General features: G+C 43.5%; 1 protein-coding gene across 3 annotated transcripts in view; it reads left to right on the top strand.

Moving 5' to 3' along the window:
* The window catches only part of SNCAIP (synuclein alpha interacting protein), a 118,606-nt gene that overhangs the window by 1,314 nt on the left and 95,281 nt on the right, over nt 1-22,011 (top strand). Inside the window, exon 2 of one of the 3 annotated variants that reach the window (XM_083702266.1) lies at nt 1,070-1,209. The exons of the other annotated variants lie outside the window; for them this stretch is intronic. The gene's annotated coding sequence lies outside the window, so the exon portion shown is untranslated. The remainder of the gene's footprint in view (nt 1-1,069; nt 1,210-22,011) is intronic. 3 annotated transcript variants of the gene reach the window in all.

The raw sequence follows: 22,011 nt of genomic DNA, 5'->3' as shown, positions 1-22,011 counted from the left end.
AACACAGAGAGAGAGAGAGGTGGAAGTGCTCACTTCTTCCCACCTCCGATTTATAAACTCTTGACATCTTCAAGGCACCATGATGTGGGGGGCAAGAGCTTCTCTGTTCCTGCAGCCTTTGCTGAAATCTCTCACTCACTCACTCTCTCTTACACACCCCTTTCTTCCCTGGTGGTGATAAAAAAAAAATGTCTGCAAGGTGGTGAGCGGGGCAAACATTTCATTGTAGCCTTTGTAAAAATGCCATGTTTTATTTTGCTTTTTGCCTTTAAAAAATCATATAAAGGAAAAGCATCGGTGGCATGTCACCGGCAACAGCAGCGAAACTAGTTTCCACAGGAAATGCGAGCATTCTCTGCTGAACTCTTGTGTGCAGCGAAGAGGGAGCCTTCAGAAATAACCATTGTTGACAATTTCCAATGTTACTTGGGCAAAACCCTCAGATATAATTGGTTTTTCCTGTTGTGCGTTTTGCTTGCATGAGGATAGCTGGTGAGAGGGGGGTGCCGTTGCCCTGATGTCGTTTTCTGCTTGCTGGGTTTTCTGAAGTGAGCAACAAGGACCTAATCAGCCTGTGGTTGACAGGTATCCTTAAGAATAGGAGTGTTCAGGTTTCTAAAGAATAAAAGCCCAGTGTAGCATTTTTCTTAAAGAGATCTGGACTGGATATGGACGGCTTTATTAGTAAAAAAAAATTAACCACATGCATGATGTCAGATGTAAAGTGCCACTGCAAAATTCATTTCATTTCAATTTCTCTATGAAATATGAAGCCTAGCAAGTATCTTTCTGTCCTGAGCCAGGCATACCGTATGGGAAAATGACTTTACATGATGCATGAATTCAGCTTGCACATCTCAGAATTAAAAAGAGACTTGGAAATAGATTTCCTGTTGTCATTACTTGTAACAATATATTGGTGGAAAATCTCAGTTATAGTCTGGTGCCTAGTTCCTTATTGACTTCTGTGAGACAGTGTGTGTAACAGAGAGTACAGGATTGCAGCTATATCTCAGTGAAGCACTACTTTTTAGATTCCAGTTCAATCTGTGACTTGTAATCTACATAGGAACTCCGTGTATTTCTGCTCATGTTTCCACTGGAGTGAAAAATCCTACACATTAAGGAGTCAGCAGTGAATTCTCAAATGTCAGGAAGCAAAATGACACCTTTATGCCATTTAGAACAGAAATTGTATGTGTTCAGCAGGTTAGTTGTCATTTTAGACACTTCTACCCTCCTGTCATACTTAAAGAGTATAGTCAAAGACCTTGGTCTTTCAGGTTATGTTTGATCCTATAGTTGAGAAGTAATCTAATCTGCATTTGTTATCATCATCACAGAGCCAAAGAAGATAACTATTCCTAATTAATCCTGAATGGAAGACTCTGAATTTGAGTATAAAGAGTTTAGTGCTTGCTTTGGATGGAGTTTTCTTCATGTTCAGGGTCTGAATTATTACTGTTTTTGGAATCAAGAGTTTTTAGACAAATCTGAGGGGCATTCTTGCCTTCTTCCAGTCTAGCATGCAGCATGCGTCACTTACATGAGTTACCTAGTTTAGTTATATACAGAATTACTTCTTAAATCATATGTATCATGTTTCATCATTGATATTAGATGTGTTTATTTTGTTCTTCTGCTAGCAGCACACTCTTGTCAGGCTAATGTTCAGTAGTTGTTGGCTGTAGGGAAGCTTTTCGTAGTATAGGGTACTGGGCTACATGATGTACAAATCCAATCTAGTATGACAACCCTTCATAATCAAATTGACAAGTCACTATAGCCCTAAACCAAAGTTTCCCAAACTTGGATCTGCAGCTGTTTTTGGACTACAGTTCCCATCATCCCTGACACTGTTCCTGCTAGCTAGGGAGGGTGGGAGTTGTAATCCAAAAACAGCTGGAGACCCAAGTTTGGGAAACTCTAAGTTTAGCAAACTGGATAAAGCCACAGTCAATTGGAGGGTGTTGGCCTGTCTCACTCCTGGACTCTATGGTAATAGAATCACATACTCATAGAGTTGGAAGGAATACAGAGGGCCATCTGTTCCAACCACTGCAATGCAATGTTTTTGATGCAAGTTCCACACTGCATTTCTGCACATCAGGTTTTATGTGTTTACCCAGGGCAGTGCCCAGCTAAACAGTTCTGCTTGTGAAAAACTCTTCTCTCCCCGGGTGCCCCCTCATGCTTCCTAAATAGGTTCTGAGGGTTCCCCCAACCTCTGGAGCAGATTGATGTGGAGATGAACAGGGAGGGGAGAGGGAGGGAAAGTTTCATTGTGCAGCCAAAAGTGCTTGCACTAGCAGTACTGTTTAGTTGTTCACCACCTTCAACTTTTACTCCTGATTTGGAACAACAAAATTCCTACAGAAACAGCTTGCTGGATGGGGCAGAACTGCAACCTTAGCTTCTGGAAGGCGGGTTGATGTTGCTTGCTAGCAGGAAGACAAGCAAAGTGGTAGAGTGTTTGGTGCAATGCAAGCACCATTAGGAGAACCAGGTTGGCTCTGCTGGTGAGTTTACACCATGCTGGCGTCCCTGCCACCTTCCCCTTCCCCCTTTCTCCTCCAATAAACATCAATGATCCACCTGCTGGGGAGCTAGTGTATGTCTATGCAACACATCTATGTCTTACCAAAATTGTGAGGCGGTCAGGGTGGGGGCACAATCCTAACTTGTCCCACCACCTGTTGATTCCCTGGCTTGCTGAAAGTAACCATAATGCTGAATGTGAGCTGAAGAAGAAGAAGAAGAAGAAGAAGAAGAAGAAGAAGAAGAAGAGGAGGAGTTTGGATTTGATATCTTGCTTTATCACTACCCTAAGGAGTCTCAAAGCGGCTAACAATCTCCTTTCCCTTCCTCCCCCACAACAAACACTCTGTGAGGTGAGTGGGGTTGAGAGACTTCAGAGAAGTGTGACTGGCCCAAGGTCACCCAGCAGCTGCATGTGGAGGAGCAGGGAATCGAACCCGGTTCACCAGATTACGAGTCCACTGCTCTTAACCACTACACCACACTGGCTCTAGGATTATTTCTTAGTCTTAGGGTCATGTATTATTATTAAACAACATGCTGAGCTTCTTGGAAGAAAACAAGATACAGGTTTAACAAGGAATAGTGTGAATTATTTAATGAACATGACTTATGGCATCTCGATGTGATCACTATGAAGGTGCCCCAGCTATGTTTTAACCCAGGGGTCAGCAACCTTTTCCAGCCATGGGCTGGTCCACCATCCCTCAGACCATGTGGTGGGCCGGACTATATTCTGTGGGTGAAAGAATTATATATGAAAGAATTCCTATGCCCCACAAATAACCCAGAGGTGCATTTTAAATAAAAGGACACATTCTACTTATGTAAAAACATGCTGATTCCCGGACCGTCCGTGGGCTGGATTGTGAAGGCGACTGGGTTGAATCCGGCCCATGGGCCTCAGGTTGCCTACCCCTGCTTTAACCATTACATTATAATTTAGCAACAATAGGATGCTATTTTTAGAAGTCCGGGGTGTGTGTGTTAAGTGTGTGTATGTATACACACACACATAAACACACACACTTTAATTCATATCATTCAGTCCAGGTGGTAGCTATAACATGAAAAACTTGTACCACATTGAACAACCTATCAACTCACTCCACACTCTGTGCCAATCTTTCCTAGTGGCATGGAAACTCTGTGATCAGTGTTACTTAAATAATATTGTGACTCTTATACACCACAAGCATGTTGACTTGATCCATTGCCACTCAGAAGCACTCAAGCAACTTCCACAGAGCCATTATAGAAGAACAAGGCCTGAGTTATACAGTTTAATAGTGCACAATGGAATGACATGCTTGCTCTATCTAAAAAAAAAAAAAATCACATGAATTGCACAGCAAGGTACATGCAGTACTCAAAAATAATATTAAAACCAAAAATAGAAATGATTGAAATATTTCAGACTAGGCATGGCAAACCATCAAGTAATTAAAACAGGTACTTAGTTCAGTCCAGTCTTGTTAATGATATAATAAAGATATATCCAGTAGGGTATACATACTTGTCTTGCGTCTACAGTACATTCCAACAACAAATGTTTTATCTGAAGGAAATACCATATTTCCTGGTGTAAGATAGAATGTACTGACTGTTTAAAAAATGCAAATACTCCTCAGCACTATCAGCAAAAGCACTTTTATCGCAGAACCACAAATATGCCTGCCAATTCACATCTTTTAGTCTTGCAAGAGCCCCAACCCTTTCCCAAAGCCAGCAGAAGGGTGGGGCCTTTCCTTGATGTTGCCTGGACTTCAAAAAGGCTTGGGAAACTATGAGATGCCTTGCTATTTTATTTGCAGAACCTTTCTGGGGTTCAACGCAACAAGAAACCACCTAGATCTCTGGAGAAGGATGGGCCTTGCTGCCTCAGGGGTGCTAGGCTTTGAAGGGACTTGGGTCAGTGATATGTCACAGTGTCAATGATATGTCACAGTCAATGCCCTTGGGAAACAGGCAGCATTGATGGCAAACAAAGACCAACCAAAATTCATAGACCCTGATAGGTACAAGGAAAGTTGTGCAGATTGCATATGTAGAATAAGAAACAGATATTTATTTATTATTTATTTATACATACATACATACATACATACATACATACATACATACTTACCCTGCCCATCTGGCTGGGTTTCCCAAGCCACTCTGGGCAGCTCCCAGCAGAATATTAAAAACTGAATCAAACATTAAAAACTTCCCTAAACAGGGCTGCCTTCAGATGTCTTCTAAAAGTCGGTTGTTTATTTCCTTGACATCTGATGGGAGGGCGTTCCACAGGGCGGGCGCCACTGCTGAGAAGGCCCTCTGCCTGGTTTCCTGTAACCTCACTTCTTGCAGTGAGGGAACCGCCAGAAGGCCCTCGGAGCTGGACCTCAGTGTCTGGGCTGAACGGTGGGGGTGGAGACGCTCCTTCAGGTATACTGGGCCAATGCCGTTTAGGGATTTAAAGGTCAGCACCAACACTTTGAATTGTGCTTGGAAATGTACTGGGAGCCAATTTAGGTCTTTCAGGACCAGTGTTATATGGTCTCGGCGGCCACTCCCAGTCACCAGTCTCGCTGCTGCATTCTGGATTAGTTGTAGTTTCCAGGTCACCTTCAAAGGTAGCCCCACATAGAGCGCATTGCAGTAGTCCAAGCAGGAGATAACTAGAGCTTGCACCACTCTGGTGAGAGTCCGCGGGCAGTTAACGTCTCAGCCTAAGTACCAGATGGAGCTGGTAGACAGCCACCCTGGACACAGAATTAACCTGCACCTCCATGGACAGCTGCAAGTCCAAAATGACTCCCAGGCTGCACACCTGGTCCTTCAGGGACACAATTACCCCGTTCAGGACCAGGGAGTCCTCCACACCAGCCTGCACCCTACTCCCCCCCCCAAAAAAGTACTTCTGTCTTGTCAAAATTCAACCTCAATCTGTTAGCCACCATCCATCCTCCAACCGCTTCCAGACACTCACACAGTACCTTCACTGCCTTCACTGGTTCTGATTTAAAAGAAAGGTAGATACAACCAGAAATTCCTTGGCAGCTTGTGGTGTTAAGTTTTATCGGTAGGAGTCTTATTTCCGGATACAGTTGTACCTTGGTTCTTGAACGGAATCCATTCCGGAGGTACGTTTGACTTCAAAAACATTATAAAGCCAAGTAACGGCTTCTGATTGGCTGCAGGAGCTTCCTGCACTCAATGAGAAGCTGAAGGCGTGTTGGCTGTTTGGGTTCCAAAGAATGTTTGCAAACCATGGCATTCAGGAGCCAAAACGTTTGAATCGCAAGGAGTTCAACAACCAAGGTACGACTGTGTATGGAGGTGGAGTGGTTAATAATCAGCTAAGCACTCTTAAGCTGAATTCAAATTCTCCCCCTTCTAACTCTCATTCCAGTTGGGCTTTATAGCCTTTTTTCATCCTTTAAGTGAGTGTGAACTGTTGTTGTTTAGTCATTTAGTCGTGTCCGACTCTTCATGACCCCATGGATCAGAGCACACCAGGCACTCCTGTCTTCCACTGCCCTCCGCAGTTTGGTCAAACTCATGCTGGTAGCTTCGAGAACACTGTCCAACCATCTCGTCCTCTGTTGTCCCCTTCTCCTTGTGCCCTCAATCTTTCCCAACATCAGGGTCTTTTCCAGGGAGTCTTCTCTTCTCATGAGGTGGCCAAAGTATTGGAGCCTCAGCTTCAGGATCTGTCCTTCCAGTGAGCACTCAGGGCTGATTTCCTTAAGAATGGATAGGTTTGATCTTCTTGCAGTCCATGGGACTCTCAAGAGTCTCCTCCAGCAAAAAAGCATCTATTCTTCAGCGATCAGCCTTCTTTATGGTCCATTTCTCACTTCCATACATCACTACTGGGAAAACCATAGCTTTAACTATATGGACCTTTGTCAGCAAGGTGATGTCTCTGCTTTTTTTTAGTGTGAACTAGCCACCCATTATTTAACATGCAAAGTGTTGATAACCACACCAGAGATTTTGCATAAGAGCCCTTTCAGTTAGCTTTTCTGCATCAGCAGTTGATGGGTAGAAGAATCTGTTCTCAAGGCCATCATTGAAAGCTAATATATTACTTTTGGGGCCCTTATTTTATACACACACACCCTCCACGGTGTGTAGGATTTACATCCTAAGTGACCTAGCTGTGTTTGAAGTGTAAATATGTGATATCAAAACATGCAGCCCCCTTGCAACAACAACCTCTGGATAACAAAGGCACTTGCAAGTTTCCATAATCAGGAAAGTGACTGCAATGGAATTCTAAAGGTTCCTGGCTTACACATCACACTGCTATCATGAATAAGCAATTTGCTTGACAAAAGAAAAAGCTGTAAACTGCTAATGTAATGTGCTAATCTGTCTTTCATAAGAAATAGTTAAACACTATATTAACTGAGTTAGTGGTAGTCAAACAAAAGAAAGCAAAGCAACAAGGTGAATAGGTACATGGGTAAAATTGCATAAATCCTATATGTGTATAATAAGAAAATAAGATTCCAGTGGTCAAAAGAAGAGGGACAAACCAATAGCCAGGAGGAATAAAAATTCATCTTAAAACCCAATAGTGTGAAAGCTTACATCTTTTTAATGAGATGCAGGCCCTTGCTTGGGGAAAAAGAAGCTGGAGTTGTGTTGCAAACTGCGCCCGCTTCTTGTACAAATACCAGCAGCAGATTGCATGAAAAATGGCTTGCTTAGATACACCCTAAGGTTGAATAAACTGATATCCTTTGGGTGTGGGTGTGCAATATTCATTCCCTGTTCTTGGAGAAAGCTGTTACACTCTTTCACTAGGAAGGGGAAGGGTAAAGGCAGCCATCCACTCATCCATGGCTGTGATTTAGTTTATCTCCCATGACCAATTATTCCCAGAATGAAATTAATGCCCATCAGGTGACAGTCATGAAGACAAAATGAAGCTGCTTTGGAATCATTATCTTAATTTCTATATGTGTGAGTTCTGTGTTAGGGTTGTTCGGAATCTAGCTCTTTGATGTTAACTTTGACTTGGAATTGTTGATTAATTGTTTTAATAACGTTTTAGAAAGAGCCAGGTTTTCTAGCTTTTATCCAACTATATCTTATGCAAGATAATTATGCTGAAATTCTTGGGTTTCAGCCATATTAGGAGTAAAAATCCAAGGGCATAATCCAGGCAGAGTTAATCAGTTTTAAGTCCCATTGATTCCACTGAAAGAAAAGTATGTGCATAACTCTTCCATGGGAAGGAAAGGGACTTAGGCCAATTCAGATGTTTTGAATTCTTCCACACAGTACAGCCCGAATCCATTGGCATCTGTCTGCCTTGAGAGACAATGGAAGAGTGTGCCATTGGTGATAAAGTCAAACCGTTGGAGAGGTACAGCACCTGCTGTGGCTGTAGAGACCAATAGAGGAGAGACATGTTTGATTGCAGCTGAGGCAAAAGGTGGCGTCCTGTTTCATTGCTACAGGTGCACTATGGAGTATCTTCTCTCTGCACTCCTCACAGTGGTTCTTTATCCTCTGGTCCGTGCTGTGGATACACGACCTGACAGTCTGCCTCCAGGCACTGCGGTCATCTGCAAGGGATTCCCACAGGGCAGGGTTAATTTTGCCAGCCTTCACATCATGTTTACAGACATTTTCACCACATTGTGACTTGGGATAAGCACTGTCAGCAAGGGACTGTAATCCGTTGAAAACTACTTGCGTGACGTCTTTTCCCGGTACCAAAGTGGCCCCTGTAGTTGCCCCATGTGTGATGATCGTCCCCAACTCTGGAACTGGACTCTTTCAGCAGTAATAGATGTTTTCAGGCTGGAACCCTTCTGACAGCCTGGTCTAGTTCCTTGCGGAACTGGTCTTCAATCTGCATGCCAGAGATACTGTTTTACCAGAGTTACTGCCCCTCCCTAAGCACGACATACACCCCTGAATACAGGAGGAACATAAAAGGTAAAGGGACCCCTGGCCCCTGGCCCAGTCGTGACCAACTCTGGGGTTGCGGTGCTCATTTCGCTTTATTGGCCGAGGGAGCCGGTGTACAGCTTCCGGGTTATGTGGCCAGCATGACTAAGCCCCTTCTGGCGAACCAGAGCAGCACACGGAAACGCTGTTTACCTTCCCGCCGGAGCGGTACCTATTTATCTACTTGCACTTTGACATGCTTTCAAACTGCTAGGTTGGCAGGAGCAGGGACCGAGCAACGAGAGCTCACCCTGTCACGGGGATTCAAACCACCGACCTTCTGATTGGCAAGCCCTAGGCTCTGTGGTTTAACATACACCCCTGAATACAGGAGGAACATATTTAGGTACTATTTTCTGGTGGACATGCATGCAAGCATGGTGTTTGTAAAATGTATTACAGTGGTACCTCGGGTTAAGTACTTATTTCGTTCCGGAGGTCCGTTCTTATCCTGAAACTGTTCTTAACCTGAAGCACCACTTTAGCTAATGGGGCCTCCTGCCGCCGCCACACTGCCGCCACACAATTTCTGTTCTCATCCTGAAGCAAAGTTCTTAACCTGAAGCACTATTTCTGGGTTAGCGGAGTCTGTAACCTGAAACATATGTAACCTGAAGCATATGTAACCCGAGGTACCACTGTACCATGCTTCCACAATGCCCCCTCATCGGGTCCAGCGGTGGGCGAGGTTTGCGGCCCAGCACACAGCCCTCCACCCTCCCGAAGCCACGCTGCTCTGCTGGCCATTGCTGTGCCCCCACCTCCTTGTTCGCCATGATGTCTTCTGGGTTCCTGCCAAACCTAATTTCAAATTGTCCAATCCACTCCAGCCGGGGGGGCAGGGCCAGAGAAGTGGACCTTGACTGAGCAGACTTCACTCCAGCCCACTCCAAAGATTGAAAAGGGGGCCAGAGCAGATGCTTACAGCGAAGTCGGCCTGAAAGTGGTGCCTCTAATCATGGACAAAGGGCCAAGTTGTGTCTATTCTACATATCTTTGTTCTTAAAGCTACTTCTCCATATAGCGGCATTCGGCTCCATGTTGGGTTAGACGCATGTGTCTGAGATGCATGCCACACATGCATAGAAAAAGCAATAATTTTGGATAAAGAAATGATTCCTATCTTCATATCTTGCAGATTCCTACCTTCATACCTTGCAGACAAATGCACTGTTACACCTTTTTGGTATTATGGTTGTTAATATTTGGCAATATTGACAATCCCTTTGTCAGAGTGTGAAGAATATTAACATAGAACTGGTTTCTCCACAGTACAGTCATACCTCGTGTGGCGTTCCGCTCTTCTTATGGACTTTCAAATTACGAACGCAGCAAACTTGGAAGTATTTACTTCCGGGTTCGCTGCATGCACAGAAGCGATCTGCCCTCTCCACGCACGGACAGAAGCGCTTGATCGTGCTCTAGTTGCAGACTTTTCAGGGTGCAAAGACACCCACAAAATGGATTAAGTCTGCCACTAGAGGTACCACTGTACATAGAGGACTGGAAGCTAGGAACAGAATCAAATTGTTGAATAAATTAACACGAGCAGCTCATTTACTGACAGCTGTACATCATGGGGGAAATGTAAAATGAGTCCTACTCAGGAGGCCCATTATAAATAGTGCACTTGAGTAATGCAAGCCCATTGATTTCAATAGGCCAACTCCAAATCCAACTTAGTTGGGTGTAAACCTATGCATTATTATTAAATTAAATGTGTATATCGCTTTTCATTCGAAGATCTCAGGATGGTTCACAACAGTCTACTCATAACATATACTTCTGATTTAGAATTACAAAAAAACCTAATGTAGCAGAGAAGTACAAACAATAAAATGTTTGCTGGTCATTTATCAAGTTGCTCAGCTCTCAAAAGTAGTGCATTGTGATTTCACCATAACACCAGTTACACGTCCAACAACATATGGCTACAATTACCCAAAAGCCATTCACTTTGTATTTAGCCCATCATGGGTTTGCTACAGATATTCTTGTGGTATACACAACATACTGTTTTCTTGTTTTGATGACAATAGTAACAAGTTGTTTGGAATATTCCTTTGAGCGTAGTGTGAAGAGCATGATGACAATTTTTATATTGCACTTGGCAGTTTTTAATTTCAAACAATGAAAAAAAGAATCGTAAGTTTACCAGTTGTATCCCCCAAAGCACACATGTAAATCTGTTGTTTTTGTATGCATGCTGGGCCTCTGGCATCTGCGAAACAACAAGGGTTCTACTGCTTTATAAATGGAACTCAATTGAATTACATGGGCATTTAAAATTCATGGACCGAAACACAGTTCTGTTTTGTTCTTTTTAAAAAAGACAACCACACTCTTAACATTTAGGGTTAAAATATTTTGAGAATTTTACATCGCAATTCTGTACATGCATATTCAGAAGGAATTCAACAGGACTTAATTCCTAATAATTATGTGCATGAAAAGTTCCCTGTCTCCACCCAAGGTCCCTAAGATTTTCAGAGACCTAGAGTGCGTCTCCATTCGCTGGTGAGTCTCTTACTCGGAAAGTTTGTGTACTCTTTTCATCACTGGATCTTGTGTTTGTATTGCTTTGTCTGGAACATAGTTTTCCCTCTCCTGCACCTTGCATAGTTCACCACCAGGCTTGCAAGCCTCAGATCATGTTCTCTGTCTTTTGCCCGCTTCAAGCCACCATCTCCTTTATGCTACAGCTGTTTTCATTACCTCGTCTCCCTATCTTCTATCTTCCACAGCTCCAGACTCCCAGTCCCTTTGTGCACAACCTGTGCCAGCAGATTCCCTTTTATTCTGCCGACTTCCTCTTCTTGAGTCTGCACCTCTCATGTCACACCTCTCTACTGCGTGTGATTTGTGCTGCAATCTCTTGACAGTGTGTATAGCATGAGTAGGCAAACTAAGGCCTGGGGGCCGGATTCGGCCAATCGCCTTCAAAATCCGGCCCCCAGATGGCCTGGGAATCAGCGTGTTTTTACATGAGTAGAATGTGTGCTTTTATTTAAAATGCATCTCTGGGTTATTTGTGGGGCATAGGAATTTGTTGATTCCCCCCCCAAAAAAAATATAGCCTGCCCCCCCAAGGTCTGAGGGACAGTGGACCGGCCCCCTGCTGAAAAAGTTTGCTGACCCCTGGTGTATAGGATTTGAGGCTTAGGGTGTATTATCAGTGTAAATAGGTACTGCTCCGGCAGGAAGGTAAACGGCGTTTCCGTGTGCTGCTCTGGTTCGCCAGAAGCGGCTTAGTCATGCTGGCCACATGACCTGGAAGCTGTAGGCTGGCTCCCTCGGCCAATAAAGTGAGATGAGTGCCACAACCCCAGAATCGGTCACGACTGGACCTAATAGTCAGGGGTCCCTTTTAATGCTATGGTTACTTTTTTCAGCCCTGTGCTCAACCTCTAGGACTCCCCCATTTCTTTTGTAACCATTAGCTGGTCTTTCCTTGGTGGAATCTACATACATATTTTTAAAAATGCTGTGAAAATGCTTTTTTTAAAAAAAAAGTTTTGAAAAATACATTAAATTTGGCATAGCTCTCTATCACCATCCAGTGTCACATTTGTATATTGCACTGTACAACACATTTAAAACATTTTATTTGCAGCTGTATAGATGAGTCCCTGACATTGTAGTGGAGCATATAGATCAAGTGCGTTGATGGCCTTGGAAGCCAATAACTGGCTGCTCTGTTATCACAGTGGGGCCTGTGCAGTTTTTTGAAGGGCAGCCAGTTGAAAACAAAAACTAGACACCTCCATCTTTGTGTAGACAAGGAAGTTTCAGCAGGTGGAGCTTGTAATGGGATTAATTGATGCTTAAGGACAGATGAACCCAATATTGCCATAAGCGGAGAAGCTTTGTTGGGAGTCCCACATGTGCATCAGATCGCTTTTTTTGAGCTTTGATGCAGGTCACATACTACTTCAGAGTATTAATCTTTCCATACAAAATGGAGCATGTCTTCACAGATAGTGGCACATTTTTTAAGAAGGTAGAGTCATACTCAAAAACCTAGTGTAACATGAAAGTGAGACCCCAGTGAGAATTACTTTTGGAGTGGCTCTGGATGTCTAAGATTAATTTGTCAGCATGATGAAAGTGCTAATGGAATTTATAGAAATGTTGCCTTTCCCATTTTTTTAACCTTTAGAAACAGGTCAGATCAAAATTAAAATAACTGCACAGTGCTGTCACTCGGATGACTAAGGTAACCTTAAATGAATTGCATTCATTTTGGCATATGTTCATAAGCAGGTTTAGGCATAGGTGCTGCTGATGCCCTTATTCCAATTTGCACTACACAAAACAGCAGCAAGAAGTTTAGAAAGAACAACTCTCATTCCAGTGGAATGAGTGGGCTTTATATGCCTTAACATCTCTTTACGATTAGGGCTCAAGGCTGTAAAACACACAAAAAAGTGCTTGAGTAGGCAGCATCACGTTGAAGGATTAGACCGAATGTAAGCAAATGTGCATTATGGAACCCTCCAGTTCAAGCACAGCATAAACTCAGAGCACTGGAATCTTTGTTGGTATCCACAATATATACTTGAATTAATGAGAGTTGAGCAATCAGAAGTCATCAAAGCAAGAGGGATTCCAGTGGAAAACAAGAGCTTTTCAAGTGGTCGCTATCCTCACTCTTTCCATATATATATATATATATATATATATATATATATATATGCCATTTGCATGTGTGAAGGCCAGGCCAGGAATAGCCGGGTGGCATTACCAGGAACTAAGACTGGGATAAGCTGCTGTTGACTCAGGAGCCACTGAGGGAGGGAAAGCTAGATCTAGTTGAGGGAAATAATCCACAGAGCACAGCATTGACTAAGAGAGGAGCCAGGCTCAAAAACCCCTCAGAAACAGGTCTCAGCTAGGAGGACAATCTGAAGTCTCTGAAGAAGAGGGATGCAGCACAGAACAAGAACACAGACTGGAGAGACTGGACTGGAGCGGCTGAAGTAAGTGGTAAATTAGCAACACAGCCATTTGAGCTTGAAGGAGACTCTGGTCCTAAACACATTACTTCAAGATAACTTAACAGGCTAAATTCCAGCCAGTCTTCTCCCCCTGCCTCTTATCTCCCCAGACAATTTTGAGATTCAGGATTTGAAGAAATCCAATTGTCAGGGCATTATACTAAGTTAGCTCAAGAAGGGTGTGGAGATCTTTTAAGATGCAAATTACGATACAGGAATTTTACATTTGTCAGAAGAAGAGAACAAGTTCATGGAAGATGAATAATCTTGCCGTATTATTGTCCCAAAACTGTCAAATATTTCAATTAATAGGCTGTAGGTATGATGTGCTATTAAAAGGTGGATTAAAAGGTTAAGCTTGCTGAGCTGGGAGGTCGTGTGCATGTTTTAGCAATTTATTCTGCTCTGTGAAAGATTTTTTTGATAGCTGGTGTTTTAGTCACTTCTCAACATGATCCATAGAGAACTATGCCCAGAGATGAGGCCAACCTGTTTTTTATGATGGCCTTATCTTGTGTTGTGCTTAAAACATGATAGCCTTAGAGCTGATGTGTGCTATGCCTTTAAATATTATCATTTCCCACAGATCTCATGCTGTAGGAATATGCTAGTCTGAATCTACTTGGGAAGGGAAGAATCTGAAATTGGGGGTGTATGCAGATATAAAATTAACATATTATTTATTTTGGTTTTTTGACAAATTTATGTACTAGGTAAAGGTAAAGATACCCCTGCCCATACGGGCCAGTCTTGACAGACTCTGGGGTTGTGCGCCCATCTCACTGAAGAGGCCAGGGGCCAGCGCTGTCCGGAGACACTTCCGGGTCACGTGGCCAGCGTGACATCGCTGCTCTGGCGAGCCAGAGCCGCACACGGAAACGCCGTTTACCTTCCCGCTGGTAAGCGGTCCCTATTTATCTACTTGCACCCGGGGGTGCTTTCGAACTGCTAGGTTGGCAGGCGCTGGGACCGAGCAGCGGGAGCGCACCCCGCCGCAGGGATTCGAACCGCCGACCTTTCGATCGGCAAGTCCTAGGCGCTGAGGCTTTAACCCACAGCGCCACCTGCGTCCCAAAAATTTATGTACTACTTGATGGTAAAAAAAAACCCTCTCAAAGAGGTTTACAAAAGATAAAACAGTAAAATGAAGAAATAATCACAACCATACTTGAAACCAACAGGAAAAGCACTGTGCATTTATCTGCACAGTGTCACATGTGAGCCCAAATATTTCCTATACTGTAGTTTAGGACTTCACATGTGACAAGTTTTCATAAACTAGGAGCCAAACTAAATGTTACACCTCAGAAGTGTATAATGATAGCTGTTGGACTCTTGTAGGAGAGGAAAATCTTTATAGGATGCAGGGAAGGGAGTGCTTTAGTTAGCATTTATTAAGAATATTTTTAAACCTGCCTGCCATTACAGTGGATCCCAGAATGGGGGTGCAATGCATAATTACAATACACCTATTACATAAAAATCAATTACAGTTAGAATTGGAGGAGGGGTGCTAGTGGCTTCTCCCGCTGAGGCTCAGAAGTTCCTTGCCTAGGAAGGTCCATCTTGACTCCATTCTAATGACCTTCCCTTGAAAGGCAAACACTAGTTTTTCAAGAAAGATCTGTCAAGCTGACTTGGTAGGTGGGTGATTTTTTTTCTGTGAATACAGTGAGTTGACCAGCTGGCTATTGCATTTGTTTATTGCTGTGTGCAGTGCCTTTTCCCCCCCTAAAAAAATGTTTAGAGGTACTCTCATTTTGACTCAAGAAAAGAACCATTTTATAGTTCAAATCGGGGAAAATAAATCCAGTAAATGGACAAAAGTACAAAGATTCACAAAATGTTTAGGGGTATGCGTACTCCTGCATCCCCCCAGAAAAAAGCACTAAAGGTAAAGGGACCCCTGACAGTTAAGTCCAGTCGCGAATGCGGTTGCGGCTTCTCTCTTTACAGACCAAGGGAGCCGGCGTTTGTCCGCTTCCACAGACAGTTTTTCCGGGTCATGTAGCCAGCATGACTAAGCCGCTTCTGGCGAAGCCAGAGCAGCGCACGGAAACACCATTTACCTTCCCGCCGGAGTGGTACCTGTTTATCTATTTGCACTGCGTGCTTTTGAACTGCTAGGTTGGCAGAAGCTGGGACTGAACAACAGGAGCTTACCCGATCCCGGGGCCTTGAACTAGCGACCTTCCGATCAGCAAGTCCAAGCGGCACAGTGGTTTAAACCACAGCGCCACCCGTGTCTCCCCAGAAAAAAGCACAGGCTGTGCGTTATCTTCTGGGGGTTTTATGTTGTTTTGATTATCTGTATTTAGTTCAGAATTTGACTTTACTGTTGTTAGTCACCATGGGCACAGTTTAACAGAAGGGTTAACTTTTTAGTAATAAATAGAAAGAGCCACAAGTTCAAAGACTCTGTGGGTATAGGGCCGAGTTGTATGATTTTTTGGATCCTCCATCCAGTACTGACTGTGAGTTATTTCAGCATCAATTTTTAATTAACATTTATGATGATGCTGTCGTGCTGTTTTACCAAGTGGAAGTTGAAACGTAGCTCCATTCCTAAGCCTAAGCTTGTGTAAGAGAGCATTTATGCAAATGCTCCATATGCTCTTCAAATATATTATGTGACAATTGTTAGCATAAATTTCAAAAATAAGCACTCAGATGCACCAAAGCATGTAGTTTATGAAATAACACATGATTTAAAGGAGGAAGTCGAATACAGTTTTGCAGCCGTTGAAGCCCCATACTGTTGTTTTTTTTCCAAAGTAGGAGTTCAAAACTGTATTTTTTTAAAAAAATACCTGAATACTAGGAAATGAACAAATTGAGGATAATATGGGTGTGTCTCAGATTCCCTTGTCACCAAAAACGATTGTTGGGGTGGGAAGAGGTGATTGGTGGGGGGTGATTATACAAATCTTTGTAGAGGTCAGCGCTGAAGGAAATGTACTTCTGTATACGTTGCGATTTAGCTAGATATGCAGAATCATCCAAATCAATTGGCGCAGGGCCACTGACTGTACTATTAGAGCATACAGTGATGATATAATTTAACTCTGTAAAGGAGACGTGGTGGAAGCCAGGTATAATGACTCTGATCCAAGGATCTATCTGTTTAGAAGTGGGATTGTCTGTCACAATCTGTGAGTCAATACTGGCTAAATAATCAGGTCTCTACTCTCAGTTTTGATGGTACAGTACTAATCATCTTCTCATGGAGGAGGGTCCGTCTCAGGTGCAGTATTCCCTCTGAATCATACAAATGATTAACCATGCCAGAACTTTGATTCTCCATATGGCACACACATGTGGTCCAAATCCCACAATCAGTGCTACAACCAGATTTAGCACATGCATTTCTTGCTTCTGTTCGGATATCGTCAATACTAAGCGCATACAGTGGTACCTCGGGTTAAGAACTTAATTCGTTCTGGAGGTCCGTTCTTAACCTGAAACTGTTGTTAACCTGAGGTAACACTTTAGCTAATTGGGCCTCCCGCTGGCGCTGCACCGCCACCGCACAATTTCTGTTCTCATCCTGAAGCAAAGTTCTTAACCCAAGGTACTACTTCCGGGTTAGCGGAGTCTGTAACCTGAAGCGTCTGTAACCTGAGGTACCACTGTATATCCAAGTGTCATAACGCCTTCCTAGGAGAGTGAGGATATGCTCCTGGCTCCATCCCCAAATTTGCACAGCTCCTCTGCCATGGTGCTGATGTTCACATGTAGATAGAGTCCCACCAATTCTTGGAAAAACCTGATCATCCCTTTTTTTTGCAGGGGGGGGGTGTCCCCTGTCCTGTTGGACTTCAAATGGGACACCTCTTTCATGTATTCAAGCTCTTCCTCAAAAATTCATGGGCAGAAGTTGGCTCTGGTTGAAGAGGAGAGCGAGAGTCTGAGTGGGAGTTTGTGCAGGCAGAGGTTGGGTCATGGAGAGTGAAGGAGCCTGGCCCATCCAGTGTGGGGGTGTGGGGGGAGAGCATTTTTGCATGGGCAGAGGCGGGTGTGGGCAAGAGCACATTGCACTTTGGACAGGCCTAGTCCATCCGGTCTGGTGGAGAGTTTGCACAGGCGTTGAGCAGGAAGGGCAGCCGGCTAAGGAGCAATATTGGAAGAAAAGGAAATCACTGAGTGCAGCATAGCAGCTAAAATGCCAGGGCACTTGCCCCCCATAACTCACTCTACGTGGGGATGCCCTTGAGACTGACCCAGAAACTCCAGCGGGTGCAGAATGCTGCGGCGAGACTCCTTACGGGGTCCTCGCCGCAGGATCACATTCACACCAGCTGCTCTGGCTCCCGGTGGAGTATAGGATCAGGTTTAAGGTGCTGATTTTAACCTTTAAAGCCCTAGGACCCTCGTACCTACGGGACCGCCTCTCCTGGTATGTCCCACGGAGGACTTTACGGTCTTCAAACAAAAACATCTTGGAGGTCCTAGGCCACAGGGAGGTTAGGCTGGCCTCAACCAGAGCCAGGGCTTTTTTGGCTGTGGCCCCGAACTGGTGGAATGCTCTGTCACAAGAGACTAGGACCCTGCGGGACTTGACATCTTTCCGTAGGGCCTGCAAGACAGAGCTGTTCCACCAGGCCTTTGGCCAAGACACAGTCTGACCCCCTCCTTTGGTAATCCTCATAGAACTCTAGCCCAATGGTTGCCATTAATTTCATTCTGAATTGATTTTAGAATGAATTGATTTTGGAATGCTGTGTTACTTTTACTGTTGCTAGCCACTCTGAGCGTCAGCTGGGGAGAGCGGGATATAAATAAATTATTATTATTATTATTATTATTATTATTATTATTATTATTATTCCTCTTATGCAAAGGCGGTGGCGAGTCAGCTCAAATTCTTGCTCTCTGGTTGTATTTATGATATATATTTTGGAAAATGAGGTTTATGTAGGGGCATAATAGTTTCATTTCCAACCTGGCAATGTTTTTAAGTACACTCTCAGAGTGCGCTTCCCCGCCCCATAGGGCTTTTGGGGTTTTTTGTTTCCCATTGACTAAAGCACTGGAAACCATTTTTGCCATTGCAATGCATTGCTTTGAAATCATTTCTGCACCAGGTAAAGTAAATTATAACACACACGTCCAATTGACCCCCCCCAACCTGTTCTGTATTTTGCCTGACCTGTCCCTTATTTTGGCTGACTAAAGGTGGCAACCCTACATGTAGAGAGAACAGAGATGTCTGCAAGCCTAAGCATGCAGATTTCTCTTGAATTGGGAACCACTGTTGGATGATTCTCCCAGCATGTTCATTTGGAGGTCCATATTTAATGCACCAATGACATATTTGGACGAGAGGACAGAAAGAACTTGGAGGCAGGTCCAACTGCACAGCTATGCTGCTTTATGATCCTACGAGACCCCTTCACATGGTTGATGCCTGAAGCGAGACCATATGTTTGTTTGCTCTATTGGTGCGCAAGTCTTCTGTGGTTCCGTGATATGACATATAAAATGTTTTCCACACAAGAGATAGGATGTGCTGCACATTTTAAACATTAAGCAGATAAAATTTGAGAGACATTGTAACAGTTGGAACACACATTATTACTTTTTTCATAATTAGGGATAATATGAAGCAAAGAGTGTCTTCATATTAAACGCAGGATATTCTTGTTGGCAAGCAGTCTTAGACCAATTAAGCTAAATAAATTAAAGTGACTACCATCTGGCATTAGTCTCAAAGTGTTTTACAATAAGAAAGTAACTACACAATGCTCTGAGAGATTACAAAAGCACTGAAATTCTAATGGGCGATGATTTCATTTGAGCTGGGGAATATAACACAGAAGATCTACGCACCAAATTTCAGGAAACAGAAGCCAGGGATCCAAAGAACAGTGAAACTAGTTCTGTGGACCCAAGAGAGCTTTAGATTTGTGGGGTTTTTTCCCACCAGCATCCTGTGCCACATGGCAAACTACTTTTGAAACGGAGGTAGCGATAGGTGGACTTCCTTCGGCTTAATTCAGAGTTGGGTCAGCAATTACAACCACCTTTGGAAAATCCTCTGCACACATGCCTGCCAACACTTCTAAACTGACTTGTGATGCTGGATGCATTGCATCATATATTGCTCTAACATTTCATCCACAGTTTGTCAGAGCACTTGGCAGTCATTGCTACTCAGATAGAGCTATGCAGATCCCTCCAAAGGGGGATTTTTAATAGCTACAGATCACTGTGGTAAAGCCTAGAAAGATGCTCAAAGGTGGGAAGTAGCTACGCAGTCTCTATACTGAAACATAGTGCGAGTTTATGGGTATGGGAAATATTGCATTAAGCTTTCCTGATTATATTGCTAGCTCTTCTGCTCCATTTCCTAATGTTCCTTTCACACTGCAGTACCTGTTGCCAGTGGCGTAGCGTGGGGGGTGCAGGGGGGGCCGGCCGCACCGGGCGCAACATCTGGGGGTTAGGGTTAGGGGGCGCAAATCCACGGGTTAGGGGGTGCAAATTACTTGCCTTGCCCCGAGTGCTGACAACCCACGCTACGCCACTACCTGTTGCGTTCTGGAACTGTAGCTTTTTGACTGCTACACCAGCATATTGCACCAAATTTCGTTCACACAAACGTTGTTTGACAATGTAACTGCTCCCTCACCCTTTCCACACAGATGTGCTTCTGTTCCCCCCTGATTCCTGCATGAAAACAGGAGAAAAGAACTGTGTGTCAGTATATGACCACAAACTTTGCCACTTTACTCTTGCAATTTTATGGGTTAAAAAAAAAAAAGGTAAAGGACCCCTGACAGTAAAGTCCAGTCACAAATGACTCTGGGGTTGCAGAGGTCGTCTTGCTTTACTGGCCGAGGGAGCTGGCGTTGTCCACAGTTTTTCCAGGTCATGTGGCCAGCATGACTAAGCCACTTCTGGTGAACCAGAGCAGCGCACGGAAACGCCGTTTACCTTCCCGCCAGAGTGGGACCTACTTGCACTTTGATGTGCTTTCGAACTGCTAGGTTGGCAGGAGCTGGAACCAAGCAATGGGAACTCAGCTCGTCGCAGGGATTCAAACCGCTGACCTTCCGATTGGCAAGCCCAAGAGGCTCAATGTTTTGTAAATGGTTGAAAGCTAAGTGCAAAATGTGCTTGGCGCCTGCCTAATTTTGAACAGTGCAATGCAACCTAGCACTCATTTCCAAATTATTTGAAAACAGGGTTTTTTCTGGAAGCAAACAACATGGAAATGAGTAGTAAACTTGTACTATATTGCAGCAGGGTTCCAGAAGTGGCTTTTATGTTGTGTGAAAGCTTAAATTATGGTTTCCATACGTCAGGAATTCCCTGGACATAGCTGGGATTTGCGTCCATATTTTCACTATTTGAAATATGGCAAACCTAACTTAAATATAATGCAGCCTCAGGCATACTAGACCAGGGGTCAGCAAACTTTTTCAGCAGGGGGCTGGTCCACTGTCTCTCAGACCTTGTGGGGGGCCAGACTATATTTTGGAGAAAAAAACACTGAACGAATTCCTATTCCTCACAAATAAGCCAGAGATGCATTTTAAATCAAAGGACACATTCTATTCATGTAAAACCATGCTGATTCCCGGACTATCCATGGGCCAGATTTAGAAGCCGATTGGGCTGGATCCAGCCCCTGGGCCTTAGTTTGCCTACCCCTGTACTAGAGTATTGCAGAATATATGGGAACTTTATGGTTGTTGTTTTATTTTCAATTCATAACTAGCTTTGTTTTGAATTAGATATGAGGTTATTTGACAGTAACTGGTCTCCTCTGAATTGAGAAGTGAATCATCAATTATGTCTTTCGATAAGGCAAGATATGCAGAGACATATATGGTCATAAAAGTTCATAAGTAATAGCTCCTGTGAGATTTCTTACAAGTGGTTTCAGTGCTGAGGTCAGAGCAGACACACACACACACACAACCGTTTTTGAGGATTTGGCCTTGGAGCCCGTGTAATTTTTGTTGAGAAGCAATTCATAAATGCCACATTTCCATGAACAAAACGTTTCAAAACTGGCTTACTGTTGAAGATGGAGATTTTCAAATTATCGTGAATAATTCACTGGGAATGTGGTAGAGTTCTTTAAAATAACGACAAAAAACTTGCACAGTCTTTTCTATCATAAATGCTGTAAATATAATAAAGGTGCATACTTCTTTCTGCCCCTGTTTTTAATATTTGTGCAGTACAATGATAATGTTACAGAACACTGACATGTAATCTGTAGATTTCTCTAATCTTAGTAGAGAACATTATTACAGGGAGCTCCCCCACCACCACCCCCAGAAACTGAAATTTCTTATTCAGCATATTTAATCCCTACAAGCCACATATCCCCTTATGGAAAGAAACACTGGTCCCTTCCCCCACATTTCACTTACATGGCAGACAGTGACAAATTCTAGAAGTATTAGCTTGTTAGCTTGTTTTTAGCAAAAGCATCATGGTGAACTGTGGCGCCTTAAACCAACAAATTTATCATAGCATAAGCGTCTAACAAAATAGACCTTAGTTC

Source organism: Podarcis gaigeae (genome assembly GCF_964106915.1).
Source record: "Podarcis gaigeae genome assembly, chromosome: 11".
NCBI classification, from domain to species: Eukaryota; Metazoa; Chordata; class Lepidosauria; order Squamata; family Lacertidae; genus Podarcis; species Podarcis gaigeae.
Note: the sequence above shows the minus strand (reverse complement) of the source record. Positions and strands in the feature narration are given on the sequence as shown.